This window comes from Eptatretus burgeri, chromosome 1, assembly GCF_056783735.1.
Source record: "Eptatretus burgeri isolate ZD-2024b chromosome 1, Ebu_testis_v1, whole genome shotgun sequence".
Classification (NCBI taxonomy): Eukaryota; Metazoa; Chordata; class Myxini; order Myxiniformes; family Myxinidae; genus Eptatretus; species Eptatretus burgeri.
This window is the reverse complement of record NC_140961.1, coordinates 34,687,215-34,711,944: the sequence shown is the minus strand read 5'-3', so window position 1 is coordinate 34,711,944 and position 24,730 is coordinate 34,687,215. Positions and strand designations below refer to the sequence as shown.

The window sequence follows — 24,730 nt, the reverse complement described above, 5'->3', positions numbered from 1 at the left end:
ATTGTGATCGTATCAGAGTGATTCCTCATTTACTCTTTAACAAAGTAAATATCTCGAATGCTGTTTCACATCAAAACCCTGGACATGTTTCAAACTTAAAACATTGTGAGGATGAAAATTCAAGGATTTCAAGTGACAGCGGTCGTGGGGATAAAACTGCCTCACTTACTAAATCATGATGTTCAGTTTCACATAAAGACATTAAAATAAATTTACCACTTCAGTGGAGTTTCTTTACGTTGTAAAAGCGCATGTTTTAAATCATCACCCTTTGTATCTCAAGGTGAAATATTTGTTTTCACAAACCATCCATAAACAGAATCTGTGACTGAGAAGAAACAAAACCTTCAGATACATTCTTGCTGTTGACGAAGTTAAGAGAACTGTTGTTGGTTTCTCACACAGCTGATGAAATTGTTATGAATGATGAAATGGCAACAGAGAACATGGAAACAATGAATGAAACACCATGGGAGGGAAGATGGTAAATGGAGCTACCTGAAAAAGGAATGACAGATATCAGACATCGGTCACCAGTACAGCAAAGAAAGGAAGGGGAAATTACAGGAGGCGACACTAACAGAACAAATAGAAACTCGAAGAGTGAACGAGCCAATGAGGACCCAGCTGGACGAGGTGTGCAGTGATATGTAAGAAGCTTGGAAGCCTGCCCCCCTTCGGCTGAAGGAGGAGGGGAAATTCACGAAATGGGCAGAGCCAGTTGAGGCCACAAGGGGTGGAGCCGTCCAACCACAAAACTTTCCCAGCTGGGAAGGAGAAGATAAGAGGTATTTGAGTGTGTGAGGGGGTTTACTGGGAGGGAGGAGAAAGAAAAAAAAAACACCATGAAAGGATATTATGAAGAGTTTTAAGCATGTAAAACATAGGCTTGGTGTTGGCTTAGTGGTTCGGGTGGCTCGATTGGGATCTTTGGGTCCTGAGTCTGAGCCCTCTTGGCCACTGAATTAACACAACGTGGGGTTGACTCAGAGTGTCATCTTTCCGAGGTCGGTGAAATGAGGACCAGTGTGCTGGTTTCGGGGCACAGCATCAGTGGCATGGTGGTGCCCCCAACAAAATGAAAGTGACCCAGCACCCAAGCTGCCGTATGCAAGAAGAAGAAGCATGTAAAACTATGGATGGGAACCTGGAACCAGAATAATGATTGGATGGAACATGCATGGTTTTCCCCTCTGTCCAAAGTCGTGTGTGGGGGACACGGAAGGAGCGTTCACGCCGTGGTCCCTGTCAGGCTTCTTTCTCCCTGTGAATCCTCCTACCTACATCCACTCACCAACGAATAACATTGAATAAAGGACGACAGAGTGCAAGATGAATACTCTGTTAAATTCAGACCACCTTGGGTTCTTTTCAGGATCAGCATTGTCTGTCATCGAAGGCCTTTCAGGAGCCAAGCAAAACCATCTGGCTGACTGATGTGCGAGATACAAATGTGATATTCTTTGCCTTCAAGAGACCAATCATGGAGTTGCAAGTATCCGCCCTAGAATCTCGGGAATGACACTCATAATTGAGAGGCCACATGATCAATACGGTCGTGCTATCATCGTTCGAAGTCGAATTGCTGTTGAAAAATCTTCTCGACCAGAAATCGATAACATAAAATTCCTCAATATCAAATTTATTGGAATATCTGTAAATGCCATCTGCAAGCCTCCGAATGAAGAGTCTGAATGAACTCCGAATCTTGGATCCAATCCCAAACTCTCAACACGACCTATTGGGATTCGTCCTTGATGTGGTTGCACCCCAGTCAGTCCCTTTTCATCTTCAGTAGCTACAACATATGCTCACTGTTGCCTGACCTCCAACAACATCCCGAAGCTTTGAATGACATCTTGGATGCTGTTGTCCTGTTTGTGGTTAGGATGTTGGGGTTGTGGAGCGATTCGCTTACCTTGGCAGTGATATTCATGTCTCTGCTGGCTGTGAGTGAGAGGTCAACAGACGTCTGGGTCAGGCCTGGGAGTCATGGATTCAATGGATAATGGGGTGTGGCGCTGCCGGTACCTGTGTGGGAGGGCGAAGGTCCGAGTCTTAAGGTCCTTGGTGCTTCCAGTCTTGCTCCATGGATGTGAGACTTGGACTCTGACCAAGGATCTGAGATGGAGACTTAATTTCTTTGGTACCAGGTCTCTTCGGAGAATCCTTGGCGATCGCTGGTCAGACGTTGTGTCCAACGAGCGGTTGCTGAGAGAGACTCAAATGAGATTTGTTACCTGCATAGTCCGTGAGCGTCAGCTGCGGATGTATGGACATGTGGCTCGTTTTCCTGACTCTGATCCTGCTCACCAGATTCTCTCAGCGAGGGAGTCTCGTGAGTGGAGGAGACCAATGGGCTGACCACGTGCCTCGTGGTTGCAGCGCGTTGAACGGAATCTCAAGGAGATGAGGATGGGCCAGGCATCTGCCTGGGGGATGGCCAGACGGAGGCCCCTGGAGTACTGGCGGAAAGTGAACGCAGCGACGCGCTGCTCTGGCGCATGCTCCCATACCTGACCTGACCTGCATCTTATGGGTTTGCACAGAAACGAACGAGGATGGGGAACCGGTGCAAAGCTGGTCAGATGCAAATCAGCTCTCCCTCATTCATGATATGAAACTTCCACACTCTTTAAACAGTGGCAGATGGAGACGAAGCGACAACCCAGACCTGGTATTTGTGTCAAACCGTATTGCAAACCAGTGTGAGAAAGTTGTGTTGGACCCAATCCCAAATTCTCAACACGACCTATTGGGATTAGAGTCATTGATGTGGTTGCACCCCAGTCAGTCCCTTTTCACCTTCAGAAACTACAACATATGATGAACTGTTGCCTGACCTCCAACAAGATCCTGAAGCTTTGAAGACGGGCAAAAATCGTGGCTATCCTGAAATCCATTCATCCCCAAAAGCTTCCCCTGCTGTGGCCCACCTCCCTGCTGTGCCGCACAAACAAACAATTTGAGAGACTCCTTTTGAACTGTCGCTCCCTTTGACGATGAACATCTTATTCCAAAGCAAGCCGGTTTCTGACCTGGAAAATTCTGCACAGCTCAGCTCCTCAATCTCACCCAATTCATTGAAGACGACTATGAGGAAGGGCTGATAACTGGTGCTGCTTTTGTCGATCTATCAACAGTACACGACACTGTCAATCACAGGATACTCGTGCAGAAGCTTTTTCAGCCAAAAAAAGATGCCAGACTGACAAATCTCATCCAAAACATGCTGGAGAACAGAAGTTTCTTTGTGGACCTGAAGGGCAAATGTAGCACATGGTGGACACAGAAGAATGGCCTCCAACAAGGTAGTGTCCTTGCCTCCCTGGTGTTCAATATCTACACAAATGACCAGCCCATGTACCCAGATACAAGGAGTTTCCTGTATGCTGATGACCTCTGCATTGCAACACAGGTCTGAATCTTTGTCAAAGTGGAAGTCTCTTGCTAATGCTGGACGAACTGATTACTACACAACCAACCATCTGCAGGCCATTCCAGAGAAAACACAAATTCGTGCTTTTCGTCTCAAGAACAGGGATAAAAATAAAGAGCGTAATGGCCACTGGTATTGCAGAAGACTTTCTCCCATCTCCAAGCCAGTCCACCTCAGAGCAACATTGGATCATACCCTAAGCCATTAAAAGAAAAGCTGAGGTGGGAGCCAGAAATAACATCCTGAAGAAGCTGGCCAACACAAAATAGGGTACTAGTCCAGTAATTATCAAGGAGCACTGCTCTTGCCATGTGTTATTCGGCAGCTGAGTATGCCTGCCGAGTGTGGAGTCACTCCTCTCATGCCAAGAAGATGGATACAGTCCTAAATACAGTCTGTAGAGTGTGGAGCCATCTGTGGATGCCTGAAACCTACACGTGTGGACGACCTGTACCTCCTATGCGGCATTGCTCCACAATCAACCAGAAGACACGTCACCTCCTGTGAAGAACGAGCCAAGTAGGAAGTAGGAACAAACGTCTCCGATCAGGACTCCGCCCAGAAGGGTGGAAGTTTCCCCGCCGACCGTGGGCCTGCCCAATGGGAGACGGCCAGGGAATCACGCGATGGGTCCGACCAATCGGGAGGCAAGTGGTCAGGAGAAGAGGCCCCTCCCTCCCAGAGAGAAAGGGTGGTTGTCGGGATGAGCGTGAGGAGAAGGATTGCGCCCCGTCTGCACCAGCGTGTTTCGGTCTGTTCACGTCTCGTCGCCGACGCTGGTCTGATCTCATCGCTGGTCTACGTCTGGCTGCCCTGGTCCGTCTTTTGGCGACCGGAGCTCTGGGAAGGGGTGGACGTCCAGTCGCGCGCTCGCGGCCCAGGTAGCCAGCCATCCTGACTCCCAGCCGAACTGTCCTCCTCGGCGGGAGAGCGGAATAAAGACCATCGTGTCCATTTCTGTGTGTGGGCCTGTCTTTAAGTAGCAACTGGTTGAGTGCTTTTGCTGTACATTATCCACATTCCTTATAATCGGTTTAACTCTGCCCTTTATGTGTCCTCTTCCCCCGATTGTAAATAAATATTCCTTTTGTTGAATATTTCAGCTCGTCTTTGTCCTTTCCTTCAATGGCTTAGCACGGTGCGTGTTGGGGGAATTAAAAAGGCCGTTGTTGCCGTAGTTGTGCATTTGGACCGACGGGACCTCGGTAACCATCCACTCGGGTTACGCACGGGTCGAGCACGGTTACGGCTCGCCCCGTTTGAGCTCCGTAGAGGGTGTGAATACTCGGTAGTTCGCCACGTGGGCCTCGAGGTATTTTGAAGTTTGGAAAATAACCCTGTGCCCATGCGGTTGATTTATTGACGATTCACGGTCCTGTAGGGGACCCGTACCTTCGGAGTTATCTGAGGGTGACGATCTGAATTCCGGGTGTTCGGTGGAGCTGACTCCACTGCTCCATCGAGCAGTCGTGCTCGCCGCCGATATCTGGCCTACAACAATAACACCATATTATATATCTCTCCATTTAACATGGCCGATTTAAATGAGTAGTGTAAATACAGAAAAGGAATTTTACAGATTATTGGAACAGGTTCATGCACTGTATATAATAGGAAGCGAGGTTTACATCCAGGTACCTGCAAACTCCCGGAAGAGGGGATGTCATAAACAGCCACATAGTCGCAAGGACAAGAACCGATTCTACATTCCACATTCATGGAACTGAAGGATGGGAAACAGGAAGTGACATTACATAATGTATTTGATAATAATTAACTTTTTGAATGAAATGCAAATATGTGGGGTTTTTTTCCCAGGCAAACTGAATAAAAAGTCTGTATAGGGTGGCCATAAAGTCTGGAAACATAAGGGAATACATTATAAATGGTTTATTGACATTACATTACAATACATGACATGTTCAATGTGTTGTCCCTCATGACAAATGCACTGTTCAATGCACTGTGTAAAATTGCAAAGAACGTGGTGCCTTAATACAGAATTTCCATCAATGCCTGCAAATGCATCAGTGATGTGTTGCCTCAGACGATTAGTGTCTGATTTTCCCTGAATAAACCTGTGCCTTCAGCATATGTATGAGGGACAACACATTGAACATGTCATGTAATGTCATTGAACATATAATGTATTGTATCCTAATGTCAACAAACCATTTATAATGTATATTCCCCAATGTTTCCAGACTTAATGGCCACCCTGTATTGTTTTTCGGGAAACTGTCAGGGGCAACCATAGCAACAAACAAGCAAGACTGGTTCCGTGTCCTTTACTCGAAGCATCTGAAACATGGTGACAGAAGTGGCTCAATGCAAGATACCCATCCTATTCAGGAACAGACTTCTGCAAACACCACCACACGTGCAAAAGTGAGTAAATAACTGAAGACTGTGCAACGTGCTGTGCTGAAACACCACAGGCACAGGTCTTGACCAACATGTCTGCCAACATTCCACCACCAGATGCAATGAAAATGAGTGGTGACTAGAGATGTAAGAGGGACAATTTTAGAGCTGAATTTTAGGATTATTTATTGGCAACCGGCCTGAATGAGAAGTCAGAGGAAGTACAAGTGGCAGCTCAGAAGTGTGATGGGCAGCGAATGTCGTCATGTTTATAAGCACAACTTGAATATTGTTTCGGCTGTGGAAATTTGCACTACACCATAAAAGGTCCTCAGATGAGATATATCGATAAGTTCATGTGTAGTTAGCCCACACCCGTTGTTTGGAGGGAATATGTGTGATTCATCTGGGCTGCGACGCTTTGAGTTTGCCGTTTTTCTTTTGCTGTCGTTATTTTGGAACAACCAACATCCCCACAACCGCATCTCAACAACCACGCCATCCACACCACAACGCCACCTTCACCACATTCCTCACCACCATCTTCGCCACTTCCCGCCCTACGAACGCCGTCCTGCACGGACCACGCGGCAACGATCTCCGCGGGACGGGTGAGGGATGCAGGATTGCTACACTGAAGGTTCTTGCGGGGACCTGGGGGGAGGTCTCCCGCCGGACATCTCCCGCCTGTTTTCTCCCGCGCTCGGATTCCCGCCCAATTTTCCCACGCTCGGGGTGGGGGGGTGCAATCCGAGCCGGGAGTCAACAGTCGTGTGAAGGGGGGGGCTCGTTTTGGGGGAATAATTTCCTTGGCCCTCAGCCAGAACGGACTCCCCCCCGTCCTTCGCACGGGGCGGGGTGGAGGGAAAGCGCGAGAGGCGGGGACAGAAACGGGGCGGAGCCCCGTGCTACAAAAGGGCGGACAGGAAGGACCTTCAAGAGTTCCTGACCTTTTGTCGTCTGAGTGGCCTTTTCTCACGTTGAGTTCCTGACCTTTTGTCGTCTGAGTGGTCTTTTCTCACGTTGAGTTCCTGACCTTTTGTCTTCTGAGTGGTCTTTTCTCACGTAGAGTTCCTGACCTTTTGTCGTCTGAGTGGTCTTTTCTCACGTAGAGTTCCTGACCTTTTGTCGTCTGAGTGGCCTGACCTTTCGTCGTCTGAGTGGTCTTTTCTCACGTTGAGTTCCTGACCTTTTGTCGTCTGAATGGTCTTTTCTCACGTTGAGTTCCTGACCTTTTGTCGTCTGAGTGGTCTTTTCTCTCGTTGAGTTCCTGACCTTTTCTCACGATGAGTTCCTGAGCTGTGTTCTGGGGTCAAATCCTGTTCACTCACGTTGAGTTCCGGAGTAGTAGTCAGTCAGGGTCCTATCCTTTACACGAGCCCTTTGGAGGCTGAGTCCCTTTCTCCTGATTCCCTCTCGTCTCGGTCCTGCGCTCGCGGCTTGGCGAGCGGCCTGTCCAAGGAGGCACGGACGGGAGACGCGGCAGCGCCGGTTGCGTGGTGGACCTGCGCGCCCGGACGAGGAGTGCCGGAGAGGGCTCGCAGACCGCGAGAGCAGGCGGGGCCAGGCGCGACCACGCCGACGGTCGTGGGAGGAGGACTCGACGGCCACCAAGGGAGGTTCTTCTTTTCTTTATTTTTGTATGCATGCTGTGGGGCCATGTCCGTCAAGTAGAAACTGAATAAGTGCTTGTACATTGCTTTACTCAGTTGTAACTCTGCGTTGTGTTCTTGCTTTGACTGTATACGTGCATTGTTTTTGTATAACACTGATTGTACAATACATGCTTGTCTGCGTGCGAATTAAATGTGCTTGTCAAATTGTTACCCGTTTTGTTGCGTCCATTCCTTTGTTTGAAAGTTCCATCTTGCATCACGGAAGGGATTGGTAGTAGGTTTAGACACCCAATAAATAATCTTAACCGTTGAGGTCGGCGATAACTCCGCTCGGTTATCCCCCTTAGTACGGAACGAGCCGCTTAAGCGGTTCGTGTCCGGAGCCGACCTGCGGCGTGGTACAACCCCTCGGTAGGTTACCCGCGTGGGTACTTAGGTATATCGACATTCGGCGATTCACCCTATTTCGTGCGGGTAGAATGCAGACTGGGTTGTGGTGAGGTTAAACCCCCACCCGTGACAAGCTCCTTGGCGGTAGTTCCAAGAGGGTCACGACTGAATTGTCCGTTGCGGTGGGCGACGCGGTCGCCATTCGAGCCACGTGGCCGATCGCACGCCGGACGGGCCAGAATTCGCAACAGTGGTGTCAGCGAGCGGGAAACAAACTCTCCCGTCTCCAAACTAAATTCACGGGGATCGGACCAGGGGTGTGCGAAGCGACCCCCCCCCCCCCGTTCCCTCCAAATTACGACCGAGCCAAATTTAATCCCTTACGTGAAATAAGATGGAGTTTCAAGGCGAGCAGGAGCCGGGGGTATTAGGAATGGATGGGGAATTGTTAGAATCCATGGCCCAGGATGAAATCCCCGAGCAGGAAATGATGGTTGTGATGCAGGAACAAATCCTCCCCCAACCGAACCCAGAGCCCAAAATGGGCGTGGCAGCAGCCGCGGCGTATGACACCTCCCCTCCCCCTCTCCTTGTCGAACCAAGTGCACTCAACATGATTCTGCAGGCAATGAATACAAACGCAAAGGAAATGAAAGAAGAAATAAACGGAATGAAAAACAAGATGGATACAAACACAAATAAAATAAAAAACGATATGAAAGACGAAATGGAAAAAATGCGGGGTGAGACGCAGAGCATGGGGATAGGCCAGGAAAAAAAGCTTGGACAAACTAAAAGAAGAAATGAAAAAGGAGGTCGGCACGATACGAGCGGAGGTGAACGGGTTGAAAGAGAAAATAAAAGGTGTGGGGATCGCGATGGAAGCGAACAAAAAGGAAATGGCAAACGAAATAAAAACGGCGGTGGAAGAGATAGACAAATTGGGACAGGGAATGAAGAAAGTAAAGGAGGGACAAGACCAAATAAAAGGGGAAATGAGGAAGAACACGAGGACGATAGAGCAATTAAAGGAAGAGCAGGGGGAAATAAAAAAGGGATTGGGAGACGTGAAGGAGGAGTGTGAAAGGAGACATCAAGAAATGACGAAGAGGGTGGAAAACCTGCGACAGGAGGTAAAAGCGGAGACACAGAAGGGAATAGAGGCCGTGGGGGACGAATGTAGGAGACATGAGGAAATAATAATAATGGAAATGGAGCGGAAAGCCGAAGAAAAGACAGTGGAACTGGGGAAACGGATAGAAAAACAAGAGGGCGAGATGAAAGAGGGGTCTACGACGACGGGGGAGGAAATATCTAAGACAAATAAGGAGGTGGCACAAGTAAAAGAGGACCTCGGAAAACTATCGTTAGAGACGATAGGGGAAGAATTAAATGAAGTAATGGAGGGGAAAATGGAGGATATGGGGAGGAGGCTGGTGAAATGTGTGGAGACCCAGTGTGAGAAGCAGGGTGTCCTCCTTCGGGAAAAGGGGGGGAGGATATACCCCCTCGAGGCGGATCGTGCCCAGGTGGGGCCGGTGTGACAGGGCAGAGTAGGAGGGTTGCACGATGCGGGGGTGTGCATGCCAAGCTTGGGGAGGGTAGAGGCCGCAGGGTCTTTTGGCCTAATACGGGCACCCAGTATGACTGTTCCGGTGGGTGTGCAGAGTGCGAGTCCGATGGCGTTGGAGAGAAAGCGGGACGACACGGGGCATGGACAGACACGGACAGGCGTGGTCGATTCCCCGGGCAAATGGCTCGGACCCTGCGGGAGTGAGGCGCTGTTGGGAGCTGGGAGGTACACCCCTCCAAGAGTCCCTCGGGAACTGGAGGGGGGGACCTCAAAAGGACCAAGGCTGCCGCTACCCCCGTACGATGGCAAGACTGACTTGAGGACGTACATGGCCCAGTTCCAGTGTGTGGCCAGAGGCAATGGCTGGAAAGAGGTGCAGGGCGTGGCACAGCTCACGTTAGCCCTGCGTGGTGCAGCCTTGGAAGTCCTGACCACGGTACCCAGCGAAGGGGTGACCCTGGAGGATCTCCATTCGGCCCTAAAAAACCGATTTGGCATGGACCAGCAGATCGAGCTTGTTGAAGCTCAGCTCAATGGGCGCAAACGACGCTCCCAAGAACCATTGGGAGAATTGCCACACGACATTCGCCGCTTGGTGGGGATCGTGCACACCAACATGCCGCCGGAGTACCGGGAGGAGATTGCCCTGGATCATTTTCTCCGAGCGATAGGGGGCACCGATGTCGGGGTATTGCTGACCGTATGGCGCCCGGATAACCTCCAGAAGGCGGCTGATACTGCTGCCTGCTGAGAGGCAGCCAGAACGCCGTTTGGAGGGGCTGGGCGGCATACGGTAGCAATCCGGCAGGTGGGCCCCGTGAACGACGGTGCGATGGAAGCCAGAGTGGCTACCATGGGCGACCGGGCAAGCATCGAGAAGATGGTCCAGAATGCGGTTGATAACCGGTTGGCAAGATCTGGACCGAGGCGGTCGGGCCCCGGGGAGGCAAGGGATGGGCCATCAGGGGGTACCCCAATTCGGAACGAAGGGGGGTACAATTCGGCCTACCAGAGGCAAACACCTTACCAGAGGAGGTGTTATAATTGTGGCGGAAGGGACCATCTGTGGCGGGAGTGCAACGCCCCACGCAAGGAAAGGCCCCCGCGAAGGGAAGAGCCACGGCCCCCCAGCCCAACAACTCCGCCCCAGGCCAATAGGGATAGCCAGGCCCAACCATCACCCCCCCCCCACCAGTCCCCGGGAAACTAAGAAGTGCCGAACGTGTAGGGCCGTGTTCGGCAGACTCAGACGGAGAAGAGCCCTCAGAACTGTGACAGGTCATCAATTGTGGCCAAATTGGCAATGGTAATTTGACAATTCGATGCAAAATTGCCGGCGTCGGGGTAGACGCCGTTGTGGACACAGGAGCAAGCGCCACGATCATCAGCCCTGTGGTCCTTGATTCGAGTGTAGACGGTTGTGATGAGATCCACTGTCTGCAAAACCATAGTTTGCAGCTAGCTACCGGGGCAACGGCCCCCATCATAGGACGTGGTTTCGTGTCTTTTAAATTGGGCACCGTGAAAACAAGGATAGAGGTTGGGTGGCGAAGGTGTGCGACCCATGTCTAATAGGGTTGGATGTGCTAACGGCCGGTGGTTGTAAGATCGACTTGGGTCGGCGGGTCATGCAGTTGGGTGGTGAGTAATTGCCGTTAGGGGGCGTGAGCACGGATGAGAGAGTGAAGCTGGAGGCTCCAGACTCCGTGGTCATTCCCCCGGGTGCTGAGGCGGTGGTCCCGGCCCGGTGGCGAGCACACCCAACGTGGCAGGGCTCCTGCGGCCTGGCGGAACTACCGGCAGGGCAATCAACCCCGGGTTTAGTCATGGGCCGCACCCTGGTAAGTACCGACGGGCCAGTCGTGCCCGTTCGGGTGATAAATGTTAGCACGGAACCACGCACTATCAGGCGGGGAACGAAGATGGCAGATTGCACCCCAGTAATAGAAGTCGCAGAGCTGAGGGACGATAACATCGAGCTGGACCGGCCCAAGAGGGAGTCTCCAGACTTTAGTAGGAATTGGCTCGGTCCCATTTGCGAGATGGTAAATCGGAGTAGTGTAGATTTGGAGGATGCCCAGCGGGAGGCCTTATACAAACTGGTCGACCGACACATGGGAATCTTCTCCCTGTCCCCCGAGGATGTTGGACGTACGGGCCTGGTGCAACATCAGATCAACACCGATGGGGCCAGGCCTGTTCGTCAGCCTGCTCGAAGGCTCCCATGGAGCAAGTGAGAGGAGGCTGATGAACAGGTTGAAAAGATGCTCAATGCAGGTGTCATTGAGCCCTCGGGAAGTCCTTGGATGTCACCGGTTGTGCTGGTCAAAAAGAAGGATGGGACCACGCGCTTCTGCGTGGACTATCGCCAGCTGAACAACGTGACACTCAAAGACTCCCATCCCTTGCCTAGAATTGAAGATACCCTCGACACCGTTTCAGGCTCTAAATGGTTCTCAACCTTGGACCTCAAGAGTGGGTATTGGCAGGTGGAGATGGATAAGATGGGGAAGGAGAAAACGGCATTTTCCACAGGGAAGGGACTGTATCAGTTCACTGTGATGCCGTTCGGTTTGTGTAACGCCCCCGCCACCTTTGAGAGATTGATGCAGCATGTGCTAGGCGGCATGCCATGGCAATCATGCCTGGTGTATCTGGATGACATCCTGGTACACGCTAAAACATTCACCCAGGAGATAGCCAATTTGGACCAGGTGTTTGGGCACCTCAGGCAGGCAGGGGTGAAATTGAGCCCAGAGAAATGCACTTTGTTCGCGACAGAGGTGGCCTATCTCGGACACGTGATAGGCCGCGAGGGGGTGAAGACCGACCCCGGAAAAATTACAGCGGTAGAGGAGTGGCCCGTACCTACAACTGTCAAACAGGTACGGGGGTTTTTGGGACTTTGCTCCTACTACCGGCGCTTCGTGGCAAACTTTGCGGAGATAGCCAGGCCCCTCCACCGGTTAACGGAGAAGGGGTCGAGATTTAATTGTACAGAGGAATGCCAGGAGGCCTTCCTCAAATTAAAGGGGTGTTTGACATCCACACCCGTTTTAGCGTACCCCACCGATGACGGGATGTATACCCTGGACACAGATGCAAGCCAGGAAGGATTGGGAGCAGTCTTGTCTCAGACACAGGGGCGTGGAAAGAGTGATCACATATTAAAGTCGGGCCATGAGAGTCGGCCCGAACGAAATTATTGTGTTACACGCAAGGAGCTATTGGCTATGCTGTCTGCAGTGAGCCATTTCCACCCGTACTTGTACGGGAGGAAATTTTTGGTTCGAACTGACCATTCCTCCTTGCAATGGCTCTTATGGTTCAAGGAACCAGAGGGCCAGATTGCAAGGTGGTTGGAAAAGTTGCAGCAGTACGATTTTAGTGTGGCCCATAGAGCCGGTAAGGCTCATGGGAATGCCGATGCGCTCTCTTGATGCCCCTGTCTGGGAGAAAACTGCAGATATTGCACAAGACATGAGGAGAGGGACCAATTGGCAGACACCTCCCCGAAACTCCCAGTCCGTGCGGCCCGGGTGGTAGGCCCAACTTTGCCACTAACCGCGGGGGAGGAATTTGGTGGATTGGCATGGAGCACGCCCAGCGGGAAGACCCCGTGATAGGGCCCGTGTACAAGTGGGTCCAGGAAAACAGGAGGCCCAGTGTGGAGGAGATTGCCCCACTCGGAGCATGAACCAAGGCATACTGGACTCAGTGGAGGATCTGAGAAATGAGGGACAACATCTTATATCGCAAGTGGGTGGAGATTCCTTCAGAACAAACTTCTTGGCTGGTGATAGTCCCTAATGGGTTTAAGACCCAAATTTTGAAACAGGTGCACGGTACCCGCGCTGGCGGCCATTTGGGCAGGACCAAAACAAGATCTTGGGTCTGCTGGCGGTTCTATTCGGGAAACATGGGGCGCGATGTACAGAACTGGTGTCGAGCATGCGACGCCTGTACTGCCAAAAAGGGACCGCCACGGAGGATGAGGGCCACACTCCAACTACATCAGATTGGGGCCCCCCTTGAGTGAGTGGCCATGGACATTTTGGGACCACTGCCCCCCACTCGCCAAGGTAATAAGTACATCCTCGTGATTATGGACTATTTCACCAAATGGCCGGAGGCCTTTGCCCTTCCCAACCAGGAAGCTGGGGGTCGTGGCAAAGGCCTTCGTGGAAGGGTTTGCATGTCGATATGGGATACCACAGGAGCTGCACACGGATCAGGGACAAAATTTGAGAGCCAATTGCTGAAAGAGGTGTGCAGGCTCCTGGAAATTCGGAAGACACGGACAACGCCCCTGAGACCACAGTCTGACGGCATGGTGGAGAGGTTCAATAGGACCCTGGTCCAACAATTGGCCCTCTTCACCGCCGCTACCCAGAGGACTAGGACGAACATCTCCCGTACCTCCTGATGGCCTATCGCGCATCCCAGCACGGGTCTACCGCTTGTAGTCCAGCGCTGTTGATGTACGGACGGGAGCTGAGGAGCCCTGTCGATTTGTTGTGTGGTCCGACGCCTGAGCGTCTTGATAGGCCCCCGGGGGAGGGCTATGCCCTTCGGTTGGAGGAAGGCATGGAGAAAGTCCATGCCTTCGCACGCCACCAGCTCCAACAGGCAGGCATAAAGATGAAGCACAGGTACGACCACCGGAGCCAGGTGAGCAAGTACCCACCAGGGGCGAAGATTTGGTTCTTCAACCCCCAGCGGAGGAAGGGCAGATGCCCGAAGCTCACCTCACCTTGGCAGGGCCCGGGGGTCGTCCTGGCGCAAATCAGTGACGTGGTCCTGAAAATTAAAATGGGACCACGGGCCCTTCCCCGGATAGTCCACGCGGAGCGCCTGAGACCTTATTTGGGCGACCTTACGCCCTCATGGACATGTCTTGCCGGAGGAGTCAGTGCTGGAACAGCCGCTCCCGCAGAGGCGCAAGGCTTGCAGAGCCTTGCAATGAGTTCACGAGCCCAGTAGGGAGGGATGGAAATCCCCCCTGCGAATGGAGGATTCTGGGACAAGGACAGACCGTGAATGTGTAGCGGGGGCGTAGCTTAGCTACGTAGTGTTAAATGGAATGTGCTGTAGGTTAAGGGATGACGTGGGAGCATGAGTTAGTTTGGGGAAGCAGTGAGCAGGATGGCAGAATTCAGCAGGGTGTGTTGAAGAGTTGAGAGGTGAAGACATGATCGGTGAGTGAGGCCAGCGGGTCTGAGTGTATGGAGTGATTGTGGAATGCATGGTGCGGAGTGATTGGGGGGAGGAGTGATTCCCGCCTAAGGGACCCCGGGGTTAGTGTAAAGTGAGTTAGCTGGGTTAGTTAAATTGACAAAATGGAAGTCGTTTTGTTGTTCGTGGGAATGTAGGCTCGAACCCATTTTGGAGGGGTGCAGGAGCCCTGTTGACGGGTTGGGAGCATGGCTACGAAGGTGAGTATCGCTGAGTGGGTACCCCGGGCACCGGGCACGTCGGCCGCGGTAGGCCAAGGGCCCATGGGGGGCCGGGATAGCGTAGTGGGCATGGGTGACCTGCTGTTGCGGGGCCCGGGTCGCCATATGCCACGGGGGCAGTGTACTAGGCACGGGCGACCCTTGGAAAGGGACCCGGGGCGCCAGCCTGCCACGTGGGCATTGAGGGGGAGTTGCCAGGGAGGGCACTCCCCAGTTTAGGGAGCTGGTAGGCTCGGAGGCAGTGTAGTGCCCGGGGATGCCATCGTTGGGGAATCGGCAGAGGGAAGTTCCTGCCAAGGGAGCCACGCGTCCCAACTACGAGACCGTGTGAGGGCAAGGGCGGAAAACTGGAGGGCATGGCCCGAAATTTTGAGGACACCAACACAGGGGATGGGAATCTTGGTTTTTAGAACCAGTAGTTTAAGCGAGAGGCGCTTGTTGAAAGCCTTGGTGTAGTTTAAAAGTTAAATGGTTAGGGTAGATCGGAAGTGTACCCCTCCACACCATCCATCCCTTTGCTCTCATTATGGCCGGCTGGACCCACTCCGAGTAGATCGCTGAAGTCCGAGGAGGCCATCCTGAGGCTTGAGTTGGGCCTCGACACAGGACGCTAGCCCTCCCTTATTGCCCTCCAGGAAGGGAACGGAGGGGTTGGGAGTAGGCTCGGCGATAGGTTAGCCGAACAGAGACAGTAAAGGGGGTTAGGGGACGATTTATAGTGGGGAAGTAGAAAACGAAACTAAAAACAAAAAAATAAGTTGGGGCTAAATTGGGTTTTTACAAATTAAGGGAGTGGGTATGGACAGAGAGAGGCAAAGGCGATAGGTTGGGAGGGAGACGGTTGGGGAGGTCTGAGCCTGCCTTCTGAGTGGCCAGCACCACCGCACTCCCTCCACCAACCTGCACTGCACGGCAAGAGGCCGGCCAACTTCATCTGCTGGCTGTTGTTTGCAACAAGGCCTGTGCCGGTCGGATCGTCTGCCGGCTGCGTTTGCCTGCAATGGCCTTGTTCTGCAGGCTGTGTTTGCCTGCCCACCTTTGCTATGCCATACCTGCTGCCCTCATCATTTTTGCCCCGGTTCTGTTTTGCATTGCCCCCCCCCCCCTGTTCATTACCATGTGCGCCAGGATCATCGCACAAGTTGCAAGGACTGCCCTGTTGGCAGCTACAACACGGGACTGCAATGGCGGCCCGTGCACCGTTTTTTTTTTGTTCCCTGCATTGTTTCACGAGCCAGAGACTGCGTGCGAGCAGCCTGGCTCCCTGCTTGAAAGAATGGCCTGTGGGATGGCGCATAGCCGCCGGGATAGGGTGAGTTGCCTTCAGCAGCTGAAGACATGAAAAGGTTTTTGTGATAGACACCGGGGCCTTTTGAACAGGCCCCGAAGACATCCGACCTTCGGCTGAGGAGCGCTCACCCTGAAATTCTGACAATGACATGGCTATGTGCCTTTCTTTCCCACAGAGTCCATAGATCCTGGGCCATGGTTTAGTGTAAAATTTATAAGGATAAGTTGTACTGTAAATATGAGTGCGCCCCCGGCATGTCAGTCTTAGCGCCGGCATTTTATTTAAGTCGTCTGGATGAGTGTGTTTGGTAGTTAGTTACTCAGCCCTTAGGTTATTTATTTTGGGGACACGAATACACTGAATGTCGCACTCAGAGATCCGAAGGTAAAACGTATTAGGAGAGAACTACACATGATGGCACACGAAAATTTGACGACTCGGGATGAGTCTGTAAAAAGGGGAGGGGGTAGTGTTGCGGCTGTGGAAATTTGCACTCCACCAGAAAGGTCCTCAGATGAGATATATCGATAAGTTCATGTGCAGTTAGCCCACACCAGTTGTTTAGAGGGCATATGTGAGATTCATCCGGGCTGCGACGCTTTGAGTTAGCCATTTTTATTTTGCTGTCGTTATTTTGGAACAACCAACATCTCTACAACCGCATCTCAACAACCACGCCATCCACACCACAACGCCACCTTCACCACATTCCCCACCACAGTCTTTGCCACTTCCCGCCCTACGAACGCCGTCCTGCACGGAGCACGCAGCAACGATCTCCGCGGGACGGGTGAGGGACGCAGGATTGCTGCACTGAAGGTTATTGCGGGGGCCTGGGGGGAGGTCTCCCACCTGTTTCTCCCGCGCTCGGATTCCCGCCCAATTTCCCCGTGCTCGGGGTGGGGGGAGGTGTGATCCGAGCCGGGAGTCAAAGGTCATGTGAAGGGGGGCCTCGTTTTGGGGGAATAATTTCCTTGGCCCTCAGCCAGAATGGACTCCCCCCGTCCCCCGCACGGGGCGGGGTGGAGGTAAAGCGAGAGAGGCAGGGCCAGAAACGGGGTGAAGCGACGGGGCGGAGCCCCGCGCTACAAAAGGGCGGACAGGAAGGACCTTCAAGAGTTCCTGACCTTTTGTCGTCCGAGTGATCTTTTCCACGTTGAGTTCCTGAGCTGTGTCCTGGGGTCAAATCCTGTTCACTCACGTTAAGTTCCTGAGTAGTAGTCAGAGTCAGGGTCCTATCCTTTACACGAGTCCTTTGGAGGCTGAGGCCCTTTCTCCTGAGTCCCTCTCGTCTCGGTCCTGCACTTGCGGCTTGGCGAGCGGCCTGTACACGGAGGCACAGACGGGAGATGCGGCAGCACCGGTTGTGTGGTGGACCTGCGCGCCCGGACGAGGAGTGCCGGAGAGGGCTCGCAGACCGCGAGAGGAGTCGGAGCCAGGCGCGACCACGCCGACGGTCGTGGGAGGACTCGACGGCCACCAAGGGAGGTTCTTCTTTTCTTTATTTTTGTATGCATGCTGTGGCGCCTTGTCTGTCAAGTAGAAACTGAATAAGTGCTTGTACATTGCTTTAGTCGGTTGTAACTCTGAGTTGTGTTCTTGCTTTGACTGTATACGTGCATTGTTTTTGTATTACTGTGATTGTAAAATACGTGCTTGTCTGCGTGCGAATTAAATGTGCTTCTCAAATTTTTACCCGTTTTGTTACGTCCATTCCTTTGTTTGAAAGTTCCATCTTGCATCATGGATGGGATTGGGAGTAGGTTTAGACACCCAATAAATAATCTGAACCGTCGAGGTTGGCGATAACTCCGCTCGGTTATCCCCCTTAGTACGGAACGAGCCGCTTAAGCGGTTCGTGTCCGAAGCCGACCCGCGGTGTGGTACAACCCCTCGGTAGGTTATCCGCGTGGGTACTTAGGTATTTCGACATTCGGCGATTCACCCTATTTCGCGCGTGTAGAATGCGGACTGGGTTGTGGTGAGGTTAAACCCCTACCCGTGACGAGCTCCTTGGCGGTAGTTCCAAGAGGGTCACGACTGAATTGTCCGTTCCGGTGGGCGACGCGGTCGCCATTCGAGCCACGTGGCCGATCGCACGCCGGACGGGCCAGAATTCGCAACAATATAATATAAAGCCTGGCATTAGCTGAGCGGTTCGGGTGGTGGCTTGGGATCCCTGGGTCCTGAGTTCGAGCCCTGTTGTCTGCTGAATTAACACCAGGGGGGTTGACACAGCTTGCAATCCTTCCGAGGTCTGCGAAATGAGCACCAGTGTACTGGTCATCGGGGCACTGCATCAGTGGCATAGCCGTGCCCCGAACCAATGATGCAACCAGCAGCCAAAAAGACTGTACACGATGGGAACTTGAATATCAGAGCCGAGCAGCAGAAAGACTTGATGGTTATCCTCGTGGCATTGGACACACGCTTTACGCCGGCGAGAAACGTGATTTTTGAATGGTACGTGTTCGGCAGCTGAAAGCGAGAAGAAGGCGAATCAATTGTCAATTTTGTTACGTGCCGAAGAGAAAAAGCTGCATCTTGTGATAATGGCTTATTGAATAATGAGCTGATAAGAGAAAAGAAATAGTTATCGACGTCGCCAATGAGAATACATGCCATCGCCTCCTGAGGGAACGTTATCTCACTCTAAATACGACCATCGACACATGTCGGGCGGCAGATGAAAACAACGGAGCAGGAAAGGCCATTCATCAAAGTGTTAATGTCACAGCGACACAACAGGACAGCAAGACTGGCTGGCTCTCCAAACACAACAAAGCAACACGACCACCCTCCCCGTATGTCGACAGACAACCTCACCACCTGTAAATACTGTGACAATGCACACAAACAAGGAAGAGAGCACCGACCAGCCTCTGGTAAGGCATGCAGATCATGTGGCACGACAAATCACTTTGCAAAAGTGAGTTTTAAAAATCATGAGAAGGCCAGCAGCAGAGCAGCGACACACGGTGGAGAATACTGATTTTGTTGAGGAAGACCACACCAGCGGCAATGTCATTTACACAAACGAGTGCACTGGTGTTGTGAGGTCGAGAGGTAAAACATGGTTTGTCACACTACAACTGCATAACAAATTGTAGCAATGCCAGTTTGACTCTGGGGCAACATGCGACGTAATGAGCCGAAAAGCCAAGATGAATTGAGCACCAAAAGCCGACTCTTACCAAGTGACATGAGACTGAAGCTGTATTCAGGCGAGCTGATGAAGTCACTGGGACTTTTCAAAGAAAAGTGCAAGATGTGGACGGACACACAATCTTGAGTTTGAAATTGTGGAGGGCAGTGAAAAACCCCTATTGCGAGGTTCCACATGTAAGCGCTTGGGACTGATGCACAACACTGTTCCTGGTGAGCTTCACAAAATAGAGCACCAGCTGACTGGCCCTTTCACCAAACAACAGCTGATAAGCATGTACAATGATGTTTTCAATGGGCTGAGTCAGTTCCAAATGAAGTACATTTTGAACTGGACATCAGTATCCGTCCAGTCCAGTGTGCCCGTAGCCATGAAGTTTGCTGTGAAGGCACAGCTGGACAGACATGAAGCAGATGGTCACATTGCCCTTGTGACCAAACCGACAGACTGGATAAGTAACATGGTCATTGTGAACAAGCCTGAGAAGCTGTGAATCTGCAAAGATCCAAGGTCTGTCAAACCAAGCAATGCGAAGATCTCACTACATCCTGCCAACACTCGAAAATGTCTTATACAAACTACCAAAGGCCTGGGTCTTCACACTTGTGGACATGTACAACGCCTTTTTGCAATGCAAGATCGATGAGGAAAGCAGTTACATGACAACATTTTGGACCCCCTGGGGCAGGAAACGGTGGCTCAAATTGCCTTTTGGAGTCTCGGTAGCACGAGGTGTATCAACACAAACAGCACAAACTATTGACTAACCTCGCTGGAATAGAGCCGATTGCATATGACATCCTCATTGTTGGCTGTGGGGACACAGATGACGAAGCAGACCGCGACCATGATGCAAAGTTACTGGTGACGATGGACTACTGCAAGCAGGTGAAACCAAGACTTGGTCTGAAGAAGCTGCAGTTCAAGGTGACAAAGGTCTGTTTCCATGGACACAAACTGTCCTCAAATGGCCTGAAGGCTGATCCCAAAAAGGTGAGGGCCATCCTGGAAATATCACACCAAGCAGATGTGAAGGCGGTCCAACGTTTCATTGGCTTTGTGAGCAACCTTGCCAAATTCATGCCACTCCTCTCTGAGGTTTGTGAGCCGTTGAGGAGACTGCTGGACAAGGATGCATTGGCCAGCAAAACATGATGCTGCCAAGCAGGAACTAAGACACCTGGTCAGAGTCACCACAATGCCTGCATTAAGGTACTATGACATCTCAATGCCAGTCACCATCCAAAATGACTCAAGCCACAATGGACCAAGGTGCTGCCTCATGTAAGAGGGACAACCAGTTGCATATGCCACAAGGCCACTAACGCTGATGGAGAAAAACTACGCACAAAACAAAAAAGAATACCTGAGCATGGTGTTTGCCTGTCAACGTTTCCACCATTACCTGTGTGGCCGAGAAGTGATCACGGCAGAGATGGATCACAAGCCGCTCATTGCCATTTCCTGAAAGCCCCTCCAAAGTGCACCCAAGCAGCTCCAGAGCATGCTGCTCAGGCTCCAGAATGACAGCCTCAGAGTTGTGCACAAGCCTGGAGCCGAGATGCTCATCAGCAACACACTCAGAATGGAAACAGCAGTGGTCAGGATACCCAGTGCGGACCATAAACGACACACAGTTTGTAGCATAGAGCAGGAGCAGTACGATGTGGAGCAGATCAATCAGGCATATTACCTGAACATCACTGATCAATGCCTGCTTCAGAACAGACATCACACAGACAGACGAATCCATGCAAGCATTAAAAGCTATTGTCTTTGCCAGATGGCCTGACCAGAGCAAGGAGGCATCTCTTGCTATTAGAGATTACTAGCTAAGTGGAGATGAAGTCAGTGTGCAGAATAGCATGCTGTTCAAAGGTCAGAGTTATTATAGCAAAGCCACTGCGCCCAGAGATGCTGGCATAAATCCACTACAGCCATATTGGAGGAGATGCATGCTGCAGACAAGCATGTGACACTCTCTTCTGACCAAACATGCAGGCAGAGATCATAGACTGTCAGTAAATGTTCAGTATGCAATGAATATGCACATGACAAGCAGAAGGAGACGATGACATCACATAGGTTGCCCACACGGCCCTGGCAGATAATCATTATAGACAAATTTAAGTCCATGGGGAAAGACTTCCTCCTGATGGTCGATCACTACTTTGAATTCTGGGAAATTGAGCTGCTCCTCGACCTGTCTGCTGAGACAATAATGCGGCAATGCAAGGCGCAGTTCGCACCTCACGATGAACCGGACCGTGGTAATCTCTGACAATGGGCAGCAATTTGCAGGCGAGCAATTCAGATGCTTTACCATCGAATGGAAATTTCAACATCTCACCTCCTCTCCACAATACCCAAAAGCCAACGGCAAAGATGAGTCTGCTGTCAATATCATAACGAGCCTTTTGAAGAAAGCTACATGTGATAGAAATGACCCCTGGAAGGTCATACTCCAGTGGAGGAATATACAATCGAAGGGTATGGATAGCAGCCCAGTGCAGAGCTTGATGTCAAGAAGGCTGAAGACGTCCTTACTTGTGGCCAACAAGTTACTTTAACCTTGTGTCATTCCAGATGTCTTGGAGAAACTGCGTGAAAAAAACAAATATTCAAGCTCACCTTTGACGGGTCAACCAGAGATATACCTGAGCTGAATGTTGGAGAGTACATCCGTATGAAATCGCTGCCTGGAGACCGGACAGGTCACTGGAAAGTAGGAACCTGTGTGCAAAAGGTTGCCGCGCGCTCCTATCTCGTGGATGTGAAAGGTGCCTGTATCACCGCAATGGGGTGGTCCTGAGAGTGGCAGAGTCAGCACCACCTCCCTGTTATGAACAGCCCTGAGATGCGCAGCTCAAGCATCACAAGACCTGATGTAAAATGTGGAGATAAAACGGCCATTGAGCCTGAGGGGTGCAATGCTGAGAAATTGGTGAGAGTTAGCACACCAGCTGGGAGGACTTGCAGCACACCCTCAACACCGGCCGAGGTCAAAGAGCCTCTCTCACACAGGAGCTGTTGTCTCCCGAAGTGGAAACAAAGACTGTCACGACCTCCAGACTCAATTTGTGAACTGTAAGAGCAAGGACATGTTAGTTTGATGTGACCGTTATGATTGAATTATTCAGCTCCTGGCACAATCCTCCTATGTTATAATTTTGCTGGAGGAGCGAGAGTCAAAGTATATCCATATAATGAATAAATAAATAATGTATTTGAATAACTTTGGTTTGTTAAAAAGTGTACTTACCCAGAGGTAACATTTTCCAATGCTTTAATTGTTGTGTTTCCTGTTTACATCTCTTTCCAAAAGGGCAGCAGAATAAATTGCATTTAACACAAGATATTAGTTTTTCTCGATTGTTCACACACTGGAACTGGTGCTATGATCCCAATGAGGAAAACTTTGAGTCAATGTGAAAAAAGAAAGAAAATTTCTTCAAATCTACAAACACATTTCACTTGTTTTCACAAAGATTTCAATCTCATTTAACCCTTTTAAAAACACTTCTTCACACAATTCTCCTCATTCTGCACAATCTTCATCAAGGAAATCTCTTTGTTCACATGGAAAACACTGATATTCAAAATACTAAACTTCAGTTATCAATTAAACACACTCACTCCTCACAGGTGAAACACGAGTTGCTTTCATTATTCAATCAGCAATCAGAGCTTTAACACAAAAAAGGGATACAGGAGAGCTCTCCTGTGTTGGAGAACAATGACTGACAACATTGTTGTGAGGGAGAGAGTGGAGAGAGAGTGGAGAGAGAGTGGAGAGAGAGTGGAGAGAGAGTGGAGAGAGAGGACAGAGAGAGGACGAGGAAGAGCAAGGAGGAAAAATATCTCAGACGAGATCGGGTCGACTTTGGTTGACCACGTGGTTTGACCCTGAGGGAGGCCGTGGAGAGAGTTTAGCCGAATTTGAGCCGCTTCACTGTTGCTTCTGTCATCCGGAAATTCAGAAATGACAATCGGTGAGTAAAAATTGGTGAAATCTACCTCAACTCTACTATTATTTACTGTGACATACCCAATGGAGTTTTATATATACCCAATAGAGGTGTTTTATAAAAACCCAACAGGGGAGTTTTTCTCGGCATGGCGGTGGAAGGTGCACGACCACAACCCCCACGACCCCATGTCCCCCTACTCCAAGCAATGGAGGAGGCATGTGGGGATATTCCGGCAGAGTCATGTTGGGGGTGGATGCGTCATGTCAGAAAATATTTCCCCCCCACTGCTTGACCAGGGAGAACATTGCTTGTGATGTCGATGAAAATCTCTGGCCTGATCCAGAGCAGACAGGACCCTCAATGATTTATTATTCTATTTTTTGTTTGTTTGTTTTCTTAAGCATTTTTTTCTTCAGCTTTAGTATTTTTTCTTGAGATAAATAATTGAAGTTTAGCATTTGTTTTGATCTTTTACTTATCTCCCAGTACTGTATATTATTTTTCTCTGTTTCATTTTGTTTTACGTTTCCTCCTCCCAACAGTATAATAATTTGAAAAATAAAATAAAATCATTCTCACTGTTTGTGTGTTCTTTTTACATTTGAGTTGGCCTGTATACTCTGTCATGATTTGGAACAACGAGCGACTGTATGTAAGTTGTCTGTTACAAAACACAGAAAAAGGAAAAGCATACCGATACCTAAAGATAATTATCATAATGGTGCCTTTCCTCTGTGACACCAGTGTGTAATTGGTATTCAGTGAGGTTTATTCATTTGATGGTTTGTGTGTGATTTGGATGCAAAATGACATTTTGGGGGGAAAAAAAACAGAGTTTTGAACACAGTGTTACATTTTGATAGAGATTTCTGAAGTTTTCCAGTTTCCGATTCACTGTTTTGTGTTTATAGTTTTGAGAAATGAGGTGTTGCTTCAGGAAATGTGTGTAAACAATCGAGAAAACTGTCGTAATGTTAAAAAAGGAGATGTTGAGGGTGTTAGCTCGTTGAACCACACCGCCTAGTCCTCGTGGATGGCTATGGCATTGGAATAAGGTGGCCATGCACTACATGGCCAAAAGTAAGTGGACACCTGCTCGTCAAACATCTCATTCCAAAATAATTGGCATTAACATAAACTTGGTTTCCCCTTAGCTGATAAAACAGCCTCCGCTCTTGTGGGAAGGTTTTCCACTACATGTTGGAACATTGCTGTGGGGATTTGCTTCCATTCGCCACAAGAGCATCAGTGAGGTCTCCCCTGAAACAGGATTTCTGATCCAGTCTCACACACACACACACACACACACACACACACACACACACACACACACACACACACACACACACACACACACACACACACACACACACACACACACACACACACACACACCTGGGCAGTCACCTCAGACCAGAGGATGCCGGGACGTGCAACATGACTTCCTTGCATTGGATGGGGTCC

At 50.6% G+C, this 24,730-nt stretch overlaps 1 long non-coding RNA gene across 1 annotated transcript; it reads right to left on the bottom strand.

Moving 5' to 3' along the window:
• Positions 1-6: 6 nt before the first annotated feature.
• LOC147034210 (uncharacterized) lies at positions 7-24,730 on the bottom strand. The gene is made up of 4 exons (XR_015059593.1): positions 24,662-24,730; positions 5,078-5,162; positions 4,832-4,930; positions 7-767 (listed from the first exon to the last, which is right to left on the bottom strand). It is a non-coding gene; the product is annotated as an uncharacterized LOC147034210 (long non-coding RNA).